Source organism: Artibeus jamaicensis, unplaced genomic scaffold, assembly GCF_021234435.1.
Source record: "Artibeus jamaicensis isolate MK-2021 breed Jamaican fruit bat unplaced genomic scaffold, CSHL_Jam_final contig_834, whole genome shotgun sequence".
Classification (NCBI taxonomy): domain Eukaryota; kingdom Metazoa; phylum Chordata; class Mammalia; order Chiroptera; family Phyllostomidae; genus Artibeus; species Artibeus jamaicensis.
In genome coordinates, this window is record NW_026521981.1 from 1,802,442 (window position 1) to 1,817,216 (window position 14,775).

General features: G+C 40.0%; 1 pseudogene; it reads left to right on the forward strand.

Annotated features, from left to right (window-relative positions):
- The first annotated feature begins 526 nt into the window (after positions 1–526).
- Positions 527–1,369, forward strand: LOC119037826 (RWD domain-containing protein 1-like; annotated as a pseudogene).
- Positions 1,370–14,775: the final 13,406 nt, after the last annotated feature.

Genomic DNA, 14,775 nt, shown 5'->3' on the forward strand with positions numbered 1-14,775 from the left:
AACTCTCTAATATGTATTAATGAACTCAATTTTCCAGTAATCTAACTATGATGGATTCTGCCTTTTGTAACAAATAATAAGACTCTCCAAAAATTTACAGAGGCATACTGTCCAGTACCTCTTAAACAAGAAGATTTTCTTCAGCATGTTAAATAGAAGCTATTGATGCTTTTCAGTCACAAACCTCTGTTCAGTAGACCTCAATGGGGCGGTGGGGGGTGTTTATTGGATTAAATGTGAGGCATTAGTTACTTGATAAATTGCTAAGTGCCTTAAACTACTTTTATGCTCATAAGTTAAAAAATCCTTTCACTCAGTAAGTGTTTACTGAGATCCTACTGTATGACCATTACTGTAGTAAGTGCTGTAACTACAGCAATGCCTAATGCAGACAAGGTCTTTGTCCTTTTAAAAAAATCAAATGGAGAAGGCAGGCAATTACCAATTAAACCAACAAATAATGAGGCTAATTAAAAATGTGATAAGTATTTCAAAGAAAAAAACTGAGCTGTGCAGGGGAATAAACATGGATATGAGGAGACATCAACTTGTGAAGGACAGCTATAGTGGCAGCTGGCGAATAAAGTTGAACTTGAATTTTACATTAAAAATGAATCTAGACAGTTTTATAATTTTCTCCAGCCTCAGATGTCACAGTGATGGTGAAGCTGGGTAGATAGATTCCGGAGCCTCCAGGCTGTTGTGCTGCTCTCTCTGTAATCATGTCATCGTGCTCCTGGATCGTGCAGACACCCAGGCAGCACCCTGGGGACCACTGACACGTTTACGTACAGTGAGAAATACCCTGATGAAGCCCTTCTTTGTAAAATATTCTTCCAGGAAAGTCTAAAAGATAATGATGTTTCAGGCATTTTAAAATTATTTTAGATTATGGGCAGTAAAACGCTTGGTGTGGTGATGATCATTAGTGACAATTGTGTAAAAAAAAGTAAATGAAATAGTGGATCAAATAAAAACTAGAAGAGAAGAAGAAAAGAAACAAAAGGCAAAAGAAGCAATTATTTCATGGCACTCCTGTAACAGCTGATAATTTCTTAAGTTGGAAAACCCAGAACTCTTGGAAACTAAAAAGAAATGAAAAAAAGAAGGACAAGCATGAAAAAAATAATTCATTAAGTAAAGAAAAATAAATAAAAAGTAAATCAGGGAAACAGCCATTGGAAACAGATCATAATCTCGACACACAGTTCTTGGAGGATGTTGGAAATCGTGTGGCAGTAGATAAGTCTTTTCCAGGAAATGGAAGACTTGGAGCTAGAAGATGATGAGGATGCTCTAGATTACAGCTGCTGACCCACGGAGTGACTCGACTGACTGTTGGACCTTCCCCATCTGCAGCGAGGCTTGACTGCTGCAGCATCTGTGGCTACACTCAGAGGGTGTTCATTTCCCCTTTTTCCTAAGAAAAATAATTTTCAAAAGAATATTATTCTTCTAAAAGCTTTAATCAATGAACTTAATAAAATGACCTTAAAATTTGAAATTAAAAAAAGAGACCTTGGCCAGGTAGCTCATTAGAGCATTGTCCCGATACTCCAAGGTTGCAGGTTTAATCCCCAGTCAGGGCACATACAAGAATCAACAAATGAATGCATAAATAAGTGGAACAACAAGTTGATGTTTCTGTCTCTCTCTTTTTCCCTCCCTCTCTCTAAAGTCAAAAAATCAAAAAATAAAAATAAAAAAAGAAAAAGAAATCTGTTCCCATTCCTACCAATGAGACATTGTGATACGATGCTCAATGAAAAACAAATCTTGGTCTAATTTTCTTTAAAAATAAAGTGTTTCTGCTATAGTGCATAATCTCTCAAAAGGCAGTCTTTAGTACCAATAAATACAGTCCACCAAGCACATAGCACTAGTTAGAGAGCCCTGTGTTACAAAGTGACAGCTTATTAATTAATTAATTAATTTATTTATAGCTACATGTAAATTGATGTAATAGCCACATCTAGATTACACAACTATGGCCTTTCTTATAGATCCCCAAATGCATGCAGAGCCCAACTACATAGAATCATCTTATTCTAGGGGTATGACTGCCTTGTACCGACCATCTATCATGTAGCAGGCACAGTACTCAGTCCTGGGAAAGTAAAGAGAAGTCCTTTATGTAGTTACCACATTCGGATTGCTGTCTTATACAAAGGATAACTATCTTAGAAGCCTTGACAAAAAGCTGTAGAAGAGGAAATTTCAAAAGAAACTTTTCTATTATTACTACAAGATAATAATAATTATTATTGTAGGCTTTTTTCTATTCTGTTCTCAAATTTAAAAACTTATATCCAAACTCACATTCAAAATCTCAGAGATCATTATTTACAACTCTCTTTACTTCACTTTTCATATCCAATACATCAGCAAGTTCTGTTAACTTCACCTTTATACCTGGTGCAACCCCTGCTGACATGACCTCCTCCACCACCACCCTCATTCAAGTCGCAGTCATCTCTCACACGTGCTCCTGGTCTTCCTGTTCCAGTGGTGTTCTGGCAAATGTTTAGCAGCTGCTCTTCTGGGACGAGGGGAAGGGGGAAGCCCTACTCTCTCTCTGTAGCATTTGCCAATTTCTGTGGAGTAAGTCGTCCCAACACGGCCAATTTCAAGCTACCAACATGACCTCAGTAAATGTGGAGTTGGAAGAAGATGCACAATAGCACCCCCTTATATAGTATTTCCACCATGCTGATAACAAGGAAATGTAGTACAACAAATAGTAGCAAAGAGTTTTCATTGTTTGTGAACTTTGTTTTTAATATAATTTAATCATGAGTTTATATAATTTGATTTTTAAATAATGGTTGTGTGTAACAACTGGTTCACAAAGTTCCTGAAAATTTGGCAGTGGCTCTTATGGCTCCAGCACACTACTACTTCCTCTCTCAGGTCCCACAGCCAATGACTCCCCACACTGTAGCCAGAGTGACCTTGGAAAAGCAGACATTTGATAACTTGGCCCTCCTCCCACTTTTAGACTGAAATGCAATCTCCTCTGCCTCTCAGATCTCACATCCCAAACAGCCTTCTTTGAGCCCAATTCTCTCTAGCCATATCGGCCTTTCTGCTGTGTCCTCAGACACAACAAGAACAGTTCTTGCTTTGAAACTACACACTTGTTATACCTTCTGTTTGGAATGCTTGCTCACATCCTTCAAACAAGTCTCTTCACTGACTTCTGTAAAAGAGCGTCCGCATTTCCTCTCTCTCGGCACACTCTGTTCCATATCCTGCCTTGTTTTCCTCACTGGACTCTCACTGTCTGGAATTGATCATCTGTTTGCTTACTCGTTGTTGTCCCACTAGAATATGTCTCCTGAGGGCAGGGCCTTTAACTGTCTATTTTAGTGTTTGGTCCTGGGGCTCTGAACAGCCCCTGGTCCCCTGGTCAGCACCATGCCCCTGCACTGCACAGCTCCAGGGAGTCCCATTCCTGTGGTACTCTCTATGGATGGTGTCCCTCTGTGGCGACCATTCATCCAGGATAAGTTCATGTTAAACTAACCCTAAATGAATGTGTGTTCTCTATCAGGCAACGCTCTATAACTACTTGACTTGTATTTTGAGCTCTAACATTTCAAAATGTCTGCCAGAGCCTTCCATGCCTGTTGAGGTCAGAAAGGGTAAGAAAACTTCAAGATCAGAAATCATGACTGAAAAGAACTGTTCCTTGTCTCAAGAAACAATTTTTTCATGATAATTGCCTTATAAACTTTTGAGCCCTGGAAGCTCTGACTATTCCTGCCCAGCTCCTGAAATTTGATCTGACACTGTCTGAAGCTTTCTGGGATTCTAGCCTTGGGCTTTTTGGCTTCTGGGTTAAAGCTCTCTCTTTCTCTCTTCCTTTGTAATTTTTTCATTCCCACTGTGAATCACATACCCTCATCCTCCAACTCCAGCATATTTTTTAGTCAGTGGGAAAACGTCCACAAACAGCATGAGAGAAATAAAACAGAAGGAATGTCAGTGAGGCTTCCCCGTAGTGAGATGGCAGCCATGGGGCCCAGTAATGCTCTGCTCATTTCTGCCCTACCACTCACTTTCCTTTCAGATTTCATGAAGGAACAAAAATATCAAAAAACAAATGTAAATCTCACATAAGATACTGCTCTGTTGTCACTGCTCATGGGCAGTCTTCTAACAAACAGTTTTCTGGTCAACTGAGCTGGATTGTGAGGTTTAGATTCAAGGCTACGTGGGTCTCTCACTTCTCAGAAGTCTAAGCCTTACCATGTGATCAAACAAACACTGGCGCAAACAAATAAGAGAAAGAAAGGAAAGAGTAAGACCCTTGCCTCTCACTCCAAGGGTCCAGCCTCGGGGTAGACTTACTACACAAAAGAAAAAAACACAGAAAGAATACCTTGACAGTCACACCTATGTGCATGATCTTTGACTTTGAGCCTATCTGTGTCACAGAATTTAGCCCAGTCAGATTAGTTTTTCTTTCTTAGAGTTGAGAGGAAAAGTCAGACCAGTATATACAGTCTTATCCCTTTGTGTGTGTGTATAAATTTATATATACATAGGGCAAAAATATGAAAGAATGTATACCAAATATGGTTGTGACTATGGTCTAGGGTCATACCTGGATGAAGAATCAAACCATATAGGACCACTAATAGATTGTTGGATTCATCCATAAATGTGGTATTGGTTAACCCAGTTTGCTACACAGAACTCATTTAAAAAAACAAATACCATGTGAGCTCACTTATATGTGGAATCTAAGAAACAAAATAAACTGATAAATAAAATAGAAACAGAGGCATGGGTTCAGGGAATAGACTGACGGCTGTCAGAGGGGAGTGGTGCTAGGGCACTGAATGAAAGAAGGTGAAAATATTGTCTGTGGGGGCGACTTTCCTCGCAAGTCTCCCCGGCCACCACAGATGAGAGTAAACATGACTGAGACATGATGTGCTCTGCTTGGGGAGGAGAGGGGACCAGTTTCCCAGAGGAAAAATGCCTTGAGCAGTGGCTAGTTTCTCAGGGGAAAAAGGCACTGAGTCCCTTCCTCCAAGAGCTTTTATTGGGTTGTAATACAAAGGAATACAGGGCAGCAAGGATCAAAGAGTACATAACATTTCAAAGAAATCTGAGGGCTTACTGTGAGTCCAAGTCTGTCAGGAACAGAGTTTTAGGGTTTCCTGCTCGAACCCTTAACATATGAATGAAAGCACTCTTAGGAGAGCAGATTTCACAGGTTTATCAGGAAGTCTTTGTGATGCCAGATTGTTCCCCAGACACGCTCTAGCAAGGCCAGGAGCTGCACCCCTCCCCATCAGGTATTCAAGCTTAAGAGGATTAGAGCCAGGAAGCACTTCTCCCAGAGGACATGGGGACACAGGCTTTGTCAAAGCCGGGGAACGAGAGTCCATTGCTCTTTGTTGTAGCCCTCCAACTCCTTCTATGATGGCCTCCCAAGTGATTGTGTTTGGCCTAGGTTGCCCCTCCTCTGAGGGGTCTTACCTGCCAAGGACTTCTGACGATGCTTTGGGGGCAGGGAGGAAACTGAGGCAGCATTTGCTACCAGAGACAAGCCTTGTCTCCTGCAGCTCACATTCCAGAGGTCATAGCTCGCTCATCCTTAGCCACAGGAGGTCCAGTTACAATTCCTAAAACCAGGCAGCGCGGTCCACAACAATTGGCCGAACAACATATATGCATGACCCATAGAGACAGACAACAGTGTGGTGACTGTCAGAGGGCTGTTGGAGGTGGGCAAAGGTGGCAGGTGGGAAATGGGGACACCATAATAGTGCCAACAATAAAAATAAAGTTAAAAAAAGAAAATAGAGAAATTGTCCATTGTTCTCTCATGATAAATGACATAAATGTCTCATGATATCCTACATCCATCCCATTAGATAGAATAGCACACCCTTGGGAATAAAACAAGACAGACCATGAACACTTGCCACTTTCACCGAGCCACCCGTGTCGAGAAGTGGTGAATAAATGTTAAGGGGTGTCCTGACACAGGAGGCTTACTCATGGCTGCCCAGCACTTGTATATCCTCGTCTGGCTTAGATGAAATCATGACACGATTTCCTTTGTCATCGGGATACTCTTCCACATTGCTTGAATGTTCTACAAAAAACAAATATAATAATTTTCACATTTAGTCAAAAATAGTTATTGTCCTGTGAGAGGCAAAAGTAAAAACAAACTTTTCCCAGGTCCTCATGTGGAAGGTAAGGAAAGAGTGAGAAAAAGGCATACACTGCAGAGGAGGCCTCCTCGGCCAGGTGCCTTTGCTGAGGAAACTCCTGGGCTCATTACATTTCCTTGAACTCTGGGATGATCTCTTGGCTCCCATTTCAATCCCTGCAGGGGCTGCAATTGGACTCACATGACAGGGTGCTCTGTCAAGCTGGGCATAACGCCAACCCACATCGCCACGCCTGGATTACTGAAGCCTGCATCTGGTTAATTTATTAAGCATCATGCACTAAAGCCTTCATTGCTGGGCCTCTGGGTCCTTGAGTTGTGATTTGTATCACAGCACAGGCCTCCTGAGGACCCCCAAATCCCTTTTGTCTCTTCCACCACGCTAACTCTTTAGGAAATACCCTTGATTAAAACAGGCTAATGAAGCAAGGAGGTAGACTATGGGGCCCAGGTGATTGTGAGCTAGAAGAATTTCCAGGTTTTAGTCTGTCTCTGTGCAAGCTGAACCACGATCCTTCTCTGGTGATCTGTCATGCATGAACTTTCACTGGGTAATAAAAGAAGGATGTGATTTTAAGACTTTGGCAAACATTGGTGACAATCTTAGCAAAGGCAGGCACTTCACATTGATACCCATGGCCTGGTGGCTGTCTGGGTCTCTTTAGGATAGAGTGCCCTACTTGCCTTTCTAAAAGCACCCGTGCCTTTAACCCTTCATTATTTTTAAATTGGCAGGATGACTTTCTGAGATATCAACTTGCGTTATGTTCTGATATAGAAGAATAAAGGAATGGGAGGTATCTTCCCTTTCTTTCCAGCTCACTCTCTCCTCTTGACCTCTAAACAAGAGGGCAATCCAGAATTCCCAGTCCCGAAGAGCTTTTTCACCCTCAGGGCAAAACTAAGAGTCTTGTTTTAAAAGAATTGGCTGTAGAAAGTAAGGCTTGTCTTTTCCAAGTTCTGAGGTTCTATTCTGAGAAAAATAGGAAGGTAGAAGTGAACACACCTGGGAGCTTTGTGAGCCTGGAGGAAGACCTAAAAAGGGTATTTTTGTCTGTGAGCAGGGTGGTCCTTGAATAGCAGCGGTACACCCCCAACCCTCCTCCCAACACTCTCCATAAGTGTTTTGACCTGTCTACCTCTAGCAACTTTCACATGACCTACCAGGGAGGGAAGGGGCCATGGTAATGATCACAATAGAACTCTTTACTAGCTAGCCTCTTAGGATGGGGCCTCAGAGCACATGAAATTGAATTCAGAAAATAAAAGAAATTTGAAAAAATTTACATCCCAGAATGTGAGGCAAAACTAACGTGTGCTATGTTAAGTTAGGTCAACCTCTATGATGTTAGTGATCTTAGTAAACTGGGAAAACAGAACTTTCTTTTCAGCTTTTTTTTTCATTTTTTTTTATTTTTATCCATTTAAAAATATTATCCCTTTAGAATACATCATATGTGAAGGGCATAGGAGAGAAGTACATTTTTTAAGGGATATAGACATAAATTTGCTATTCCCTTGCATACTTCCTAAGCATCTTCTAAGAATTATCAGATGGTATATTACATGACAGTAAATCCTGGCAAGAGGAAGTCAGCTGAGGATTAAAACACACCATGGATATTTCTCTTCCCTTATTATTACTACCACAGCTGCTCCTGTTAAACAAAGTATGAGGACCAAGAAACCAAAGAATATGAAGTTTCAATGCCAAGCAAGGAACCTGACTTAACAGTCTGAATTCTGAGAAATGAGGTTCCCAGAAGTGGACAGGTATTTTAAAGCCAAGATGCCAGGAACAATGTCTATCTCATGTTAGGAAAGAACCTCTGAGTATCAGTGATAGAGGGGTGATCCTCTAGCTTGTCAATCAGGCGATGTGGAGCTGCTGGAGGTGGTGGCTGCTGCTGCCTGAGGGCAGCGCACACTACCCTGGAGAGTCCCCAGTAATTACTTGCTTCTAAATCAGGCCAGACAGCCAAAGTGAGGGTTCACCACTATTCTTCCATAGCATTGTTACTGTAACAGGGTGCAGGCAGGGAGTCCCCCAAATAGGGATTTGTAATGGGGTCCAGCACTCAGAATGTCCAGAAAATATATAAATAGATGTCCTCACCCCCCTTAAGTCTGAACTGGGAGATGGGATACAAGGAGCAGGGCCATCAAGAACTGTTTTGCATAGCAACAGTTTTTCAGCTAACCTCTGGCGTGGTCATTTAACATATTATAACTTTTAACTGATTTCATGGATATGTTGAATAGATGTGGCCATGCTTTGAGCCAGGGAGATGGGAGTGACTTCTACCCAAGATGTAACTGGGAGGCAACTCCCTCTGGTTACAATGCCTGCGTGAGAACCTGGAGATGACTCACTCTATGCCTTGGCCCCACACCTGCTCTAACTTACTATGGCAGCCCAGAAAAGCTAGAAAAATACAGGAATGCTGGCAGGAGTAGCTGATTGTGGGAGGAGTCGCAAGTGGGGCTGCAGAGGAAGGTTGGTGCTGGGATTTAAACCCAGGCATGGCAACCATGCAGGGAGAACCATGAGGCTTTGGAGCTCCCTTTTGCCACGTAGTTTAGGAAGTCAGAAAGCAAGATGTAGCAGTAATGTAGAGCTCTCTCTGGGCAGTTTGGAAGAATGCAGAAGAGATGCTGGGGGAAGGAAAGGAGTGAAAGGGCTCTTGGTGGTGGGCCAGGAGAAGGTGCCACACAGGTTTGGATTAAGAACTGGAGATCATGGTGGTGACACAGCTGATGTTATTGGGAACTGAGAGAGGCTTGCCAGTCGATCATGGACTACTGGGAAGAACTGGGGGCTACCTGAGCCATTAACTTTTATTTGTTTTCCTGAGATATGGTACTCCAAATTGGGCAAAGGAGAGAAGGAAGGACTGTGTGTGTTTGTGGGTGTTTTAAGGGTCTTTGAGACTTTAACCATTACTCTTAAATCTGTATAAGTTTTGAATAAATAATTCCTTTCCTTTTCACCAATCTCTGGCATTGAGAGCTATAATTCCCTGGTGACATGCAAGGTGAACCTAGTACAGGGGTCCCTGGGAGAAGGGAGGGTCCATTCAGTAATAGTATATCATCCCTACTCCCCCAACCCCCACCCTGGTCCATTCTGTACCATTACCAGCACAACTTGCACCTTATGCTTGTTGGGCTCTGTCTTTCATCAGTACACTTTCATATACATTATCTTGTTTGGGATGAGGGAGACAGGGTACCATGCTATTCTCAACTTACTGACAAAGATGCAGAAGCTTTTAGAAGTCCAGTGACTTATGTGAAAGTGTTCATGGGTCAGAGAAGAGCAAGGAGAGACAGAGCTACTGAGCAGGGCTGAATATCACAGATAATGGCTGAATCATGTCTCTCCACTGAGAACTTCAAATGGCACACATATTGGAGAGTGTACATCCTGGAGATATTTGTATTGAATTATATGGTCACCATTACCCACCTTAGGAACAAGGGAAGTAGGTTCTTTGGAGTAATTTATTTTTTACTTAATAAAAAATTTTTAAATGTTTTAAATAAAATTAATCAGCAACTTAGAAAGTACAGATATCAGCACAAACTTAAATCCTTTTGCAGAAAACTTAGAAAATATAGGAAAAAATTAAATAAACATAAAAAGTACCCAGAACTCAAAGTAACAATGATATTTCCAGGGTTTTATGTACATATGCATGTGCGAGTATGTGCACACTCAATTGGGATAGCCTTACCTGGGCATTTTATGCCAGCTCTTTCCAATTGAACATGATGTCAGAACATGGCACCTGTGTTAAGTCTGGTAAGCATGCCATAACAAATTACCATAGATGGCATGGCTTAAAAAACAAATCTGGGGAATAAGGAGGAAAAGAAGCAGAAGGGTCTAATCACATGAACAGGTATAAATGTCCCACGGACATGGGCAACAGGGTGGGGATTGACTGTGGGAGTGGAGGTGGGTAGAAGGGTGGGAGCTGAGGCAGGAGAGAGCAACAAAGGAAAGGAGACAACTGTAATATAATAATAATAATAATAATAATAATAATAATAATAATAATAATAATAATAATAATAATAAAGCAGGTCTATTTTATTGCAGCCTGGAGGCTACAAACCCAGATCAAGGTATCAGCAGGGTTGCTTTTTGCTGAGGGCTATGAGGAAGAACCTGCTTCATGACTTTCTCCTAGCTTCTGGTAGTTTGCCAGCAACATTAGCTTACTCCCATCTTCCCACAGTGTTATACCTGTGTGTAAATTCCCCTTTTATAAGGGCACCAGTGATGCTGGATTAGGGGCTTACCCTGCTCCAGTACAATGACATCTTAACTAATTGCTAATGCAATGATCCTATTTCCAAAGATTACATTCTGAGGTACCAGGGATTGGGACTTTAATGTATAGATTTGAGGGGACACAGTTCAACCCATAGCATTAAAGCATCTTTGAAACTTTTATTTTATTGAAAATATTTCATTGTGTAAATATAACATCATTTATTTAACCAATCCTGTATTGTATAACATTTGAGTTGCTGCTTTTATTTTCCTATTATAATTTATTCTGCTGTGAACTTGATGATTTATGAGATTCCCTCCCACCCCAACATGAATGGGTTGATAGTTGCATTGTCTTACTGTACTCAAATCTGGTTTAAACAGAGTTACTTCTGTGTATGTGCTAAGGAAGTAGACAGAAGGTGGCTTTATGACTTGTATTTCTCAGAAGTTTTGGCCATTAAGTTTTATTTAGAACATTATAAAGCATAGAAAATAATTGGAATTATTCTTTGAATTTCCTAGTAGATAAATTCAATGTCTATTTTCATACATAATTACAATATTCAAAATGGAAAACTAGAGTAGTACATACATATAATTTATAAATAAGTAAATATTTCTATATGGTGGTCAATTTCTCAAAAATTTTTCCCTTCCAAGGATTGTAAACTGGAGATCACTATTCTTGAATATTTATGTAAAAATACCTTCCCCACAATTCCTAACAGCTCAACCACATCACTAGCCACTAGCGAGGACTGAGTACCCTAAACACTAGCCACGTCATTACCTCTGCTTCTAGCTGTATTGTAAGTTGTCATTGCTGACCATGATAACAGTAACTTGATTCTTGTCCACATGGCCTGGTCTTGGTTTCTAGCTCTGGTTCAAAGATTAACAAATAAATAAGTAAGTAAATAAAGGACAGGCGATCCTGGAGAGCCCTTAGGGAGGTTCAGAGGTGTGGAATGCTGGGTAACCACCACTCTCTTAACCACTCAATTCTCCCATAAAAGCATCTCCAACATAAAGGAAGAGGAAAAGACCCACTTTGGATCATCTCAAAGCTTGCTCTAAATGCTTTGCTCCTTCCTGTTTTATACTCTCAGGTGTTTCCCACTTAGTTACGTGTAATTACGTTGGCCAACGAGGCTGACTGACACCCAAGAGCTGATAGTAGGAAACAAATACTTTTCTTGGTTTCTCTTTCTGCTTGTACATTTAGAAAGTGTTCTGCTACCTGCATTCCATGGCAAGGTGTGAAACGGTATGTTTGGCTGTTCTTGAGACAGTGTTCAAATTGTGTTTTTTGTAATAAGGAGCCTGAAACTATGCCAAGGAGAAGCAGGTAGGAACTCACCTTCCTAACTGCTGGAAACTACACTTACTTGTCAGTCTTTTGAAGCTAGTGGAAAAGCAAGTTTTGAACACCAAGTTGCAAAACAAGGTTGAATTAGCTTTACTTTTAAATGCAAATTTATTTTTTGGAGCTACTTCTGGCTAAATCCTTTCCTCATTGTCTTATATGTTATGTTGGAATTCCTTTGTCTTGTTGTTCCACATGATTTGGAACCATGAATTATTGGTTCCAAAGCCAAAATTATTTTGGGTTTCATCACTTTTGTTCCTACTTATTTATAGAAGCAAAAAATGTGACCTTTTTTTGTAGAACAGAGTTAAGTCATTCTCGAAGGCTTTATTCAAGAAGTGTATACAGAAGTTATTTGGGCTCAGTACACTTTCTCCTTGATTTTTAGTCTAAACTGCTATAGCATTCATTCTCAAACTTTAGTGACTAGAAGAATCATGTAGTGGTGCTTGTTAAAAAAAAAAAAGATTTCTAGACCCACCCATTTAGTACCTCTGCAGAGGATCTGTGTATCTCTATTTTCAAATAATGTGCCACCCCCACAGATGATTTAGAAGCATGACAAAGAGGCAATTTAACCCACAATGTACTGAAATACTAAGCATTTTGGATGAAAAATATTAAAGTTCTGGCTTGAGAAAAAATAATGTTTAGAATAGATTTACAAAGAATATCCACAACATTGGTGTACATTGAAAAGCAGACTTAGAGTAGAATACAGATACTGATTCAATTATCTCCTTAACAAATATTTGAGCTTCTACCTAGGGTCAGGCACTGATTTAGATAGGAGGACACAATGGGCAGACACTATTCCTGTCAGAGTGTAGTCAGTGGGGGAGGCAGGTGTTAATAAAATAATCATACTAAATGAAGAAATAATCACAAATCAAGGTTAAGTACTCTGAAGAAAACAGTGTAACAGTCTCTGAAAGTGTATGTATGATAAAGGAAACTGAGGCAGAGCAGGGTTGGGTGGGCATTGGAGAGAAGCTTTCCTGAGGAGCAGCTACTTGGACTGAGATCTGAAATAAATTGTCTCAGTGATGCATGACTGATGGGCTGACGATGTGTCTGGGGCCGAGGGCATTCTAAGAGGATTGCATGCAGAGTTCTGTAGTGGAGGAGGAGCTGCTTCCCTGGCTGAGAAATGGGAAGAAAGCCAGTGTGGCAGGACTGGAGATGCTGAAGAAGCATAATTGAACTTTATTTTATTTTTAAAAATTACAGGGATCGATTTACAGCATATTTTATTTTATAAAAGTATGGCAAAATCAAATATTTTATATCACTATTAATTCCATCAAAGAGCTGCGGTTTTTTAAGGTACTAATTCCAATTGATGGGATACATACCCTTAAACTAGAAAGTTGTCATTATTTATTCACATGTCAAAATTAACATGAAGAAGTTTATTGCTTTATGGCTGGTCAAGATGCTACTAGCACATTTTATATTAACACACTAAAAAGACTAGAAATGTGTCAGGACTCTCGTGGGCCTAGCATAATGATGTTGGTGGTTAGCCTAAAATCATCATGCACACCCATATGCATGTGTGTGTTTGTGTGTATGCAGTCCAAAAATGAAATTAAAAGTTCCAGAAATAAACAATTCATAAGTTTTATATTTCATACAGTTCAGAGCAGCATGATGAAATCTCTTGCTGTCCCACCCAGGATATCAATCATCCCTTTGTCCAGTGAGTCCTGGCTGTACAACTCTCCATACCCTGTTCCTCACTTAGGAGCCATCTTGGTTATCAGATCAATTGTTCTGGTATTGCAGTGTTGTCTTCAGGTAACCCTTTATTTATTTTATTTTATTTTTTGATGTAATCTTTATTGTATTTTTTTACATTACACTTAGTCCCCTTATATCCCCACCATGAGCAATCACCACATTTGTCCATGTCCATTTTTTAATTTTTGCTCAATCCCTTCACCATCCAAGTTTCCCCTGCCAGCTATCATCCCACTCTTCATTTATGAATCTGTCCACATTTTCTTTGCTAGTTCAGTTTGTTCATTCAACTCCACATATGAGTGAAATCATATGGTATTGGTCGTTCTCCAATTGGCTTATTTCACCTTAGTATAATGTTCTCCCCATCCATCCATACTGCTGCAAAGGGTAAAATTTTCTTTTTCTTATAGCCAAGTATTATTCCAAAAATAATCTTTAAAAAATAATAGTCTCAAAGCACATAGTTAGTGACACCGATGATTTGGATATGCCAAAGAGAAGCCATAAAGTATTTCCTTTGAAAGGCATGTAAGTATAGAAAAAAAAAACAGTACATGTAGTATATGATTTTAACCATCCACTGGGGTTCTTGGAACATATCTCCCTTGGGTAAAGGGGCACTACTCTGATTAAAATAAAAAATAATGTAAAAGACCAGGTACTGAGGGGAAAGTCATGAGTTTGTTCTTAGCTATGTTGAGTTTGAGATACCAAAGTGGAGATGTGTAGGTAAGCAGTTGGAAAAAGACACCCAGAACTCACTGGAATAGATTGAATTGAAGATACAAATAAGGGTCTTTAATGTCTACATTATTACTGAAGATTTAATCATCAATAATACTTTGGAATGGGCATTTAGAGAGAGAAAGGAGGTTCTAAGACAAATTCCTGGGGAATTTCAATATTTATGCTAAGTAGAAAAGGGTGAACCTGATAAGTCTGAGAAGGAATAGGCAGAGAGGTTTAAAAAAGCCAAAGTAAAACAAAAAATAACCCAGGATATTGTGGTTTCATAGAAGGTGTGGGTAAAAGGAAGAATTTCAAGAAAGAAGTAGTGCTGTTGAGTGATATGAGGGGTCAAGTAAAATAAGGAATGAAAAATGTGTTCTGATTTATGAAAATGAATGTCATCAGTAAACTTGCAGGAATGGTTTTGGTGATATTGATGGAAATAGAAGC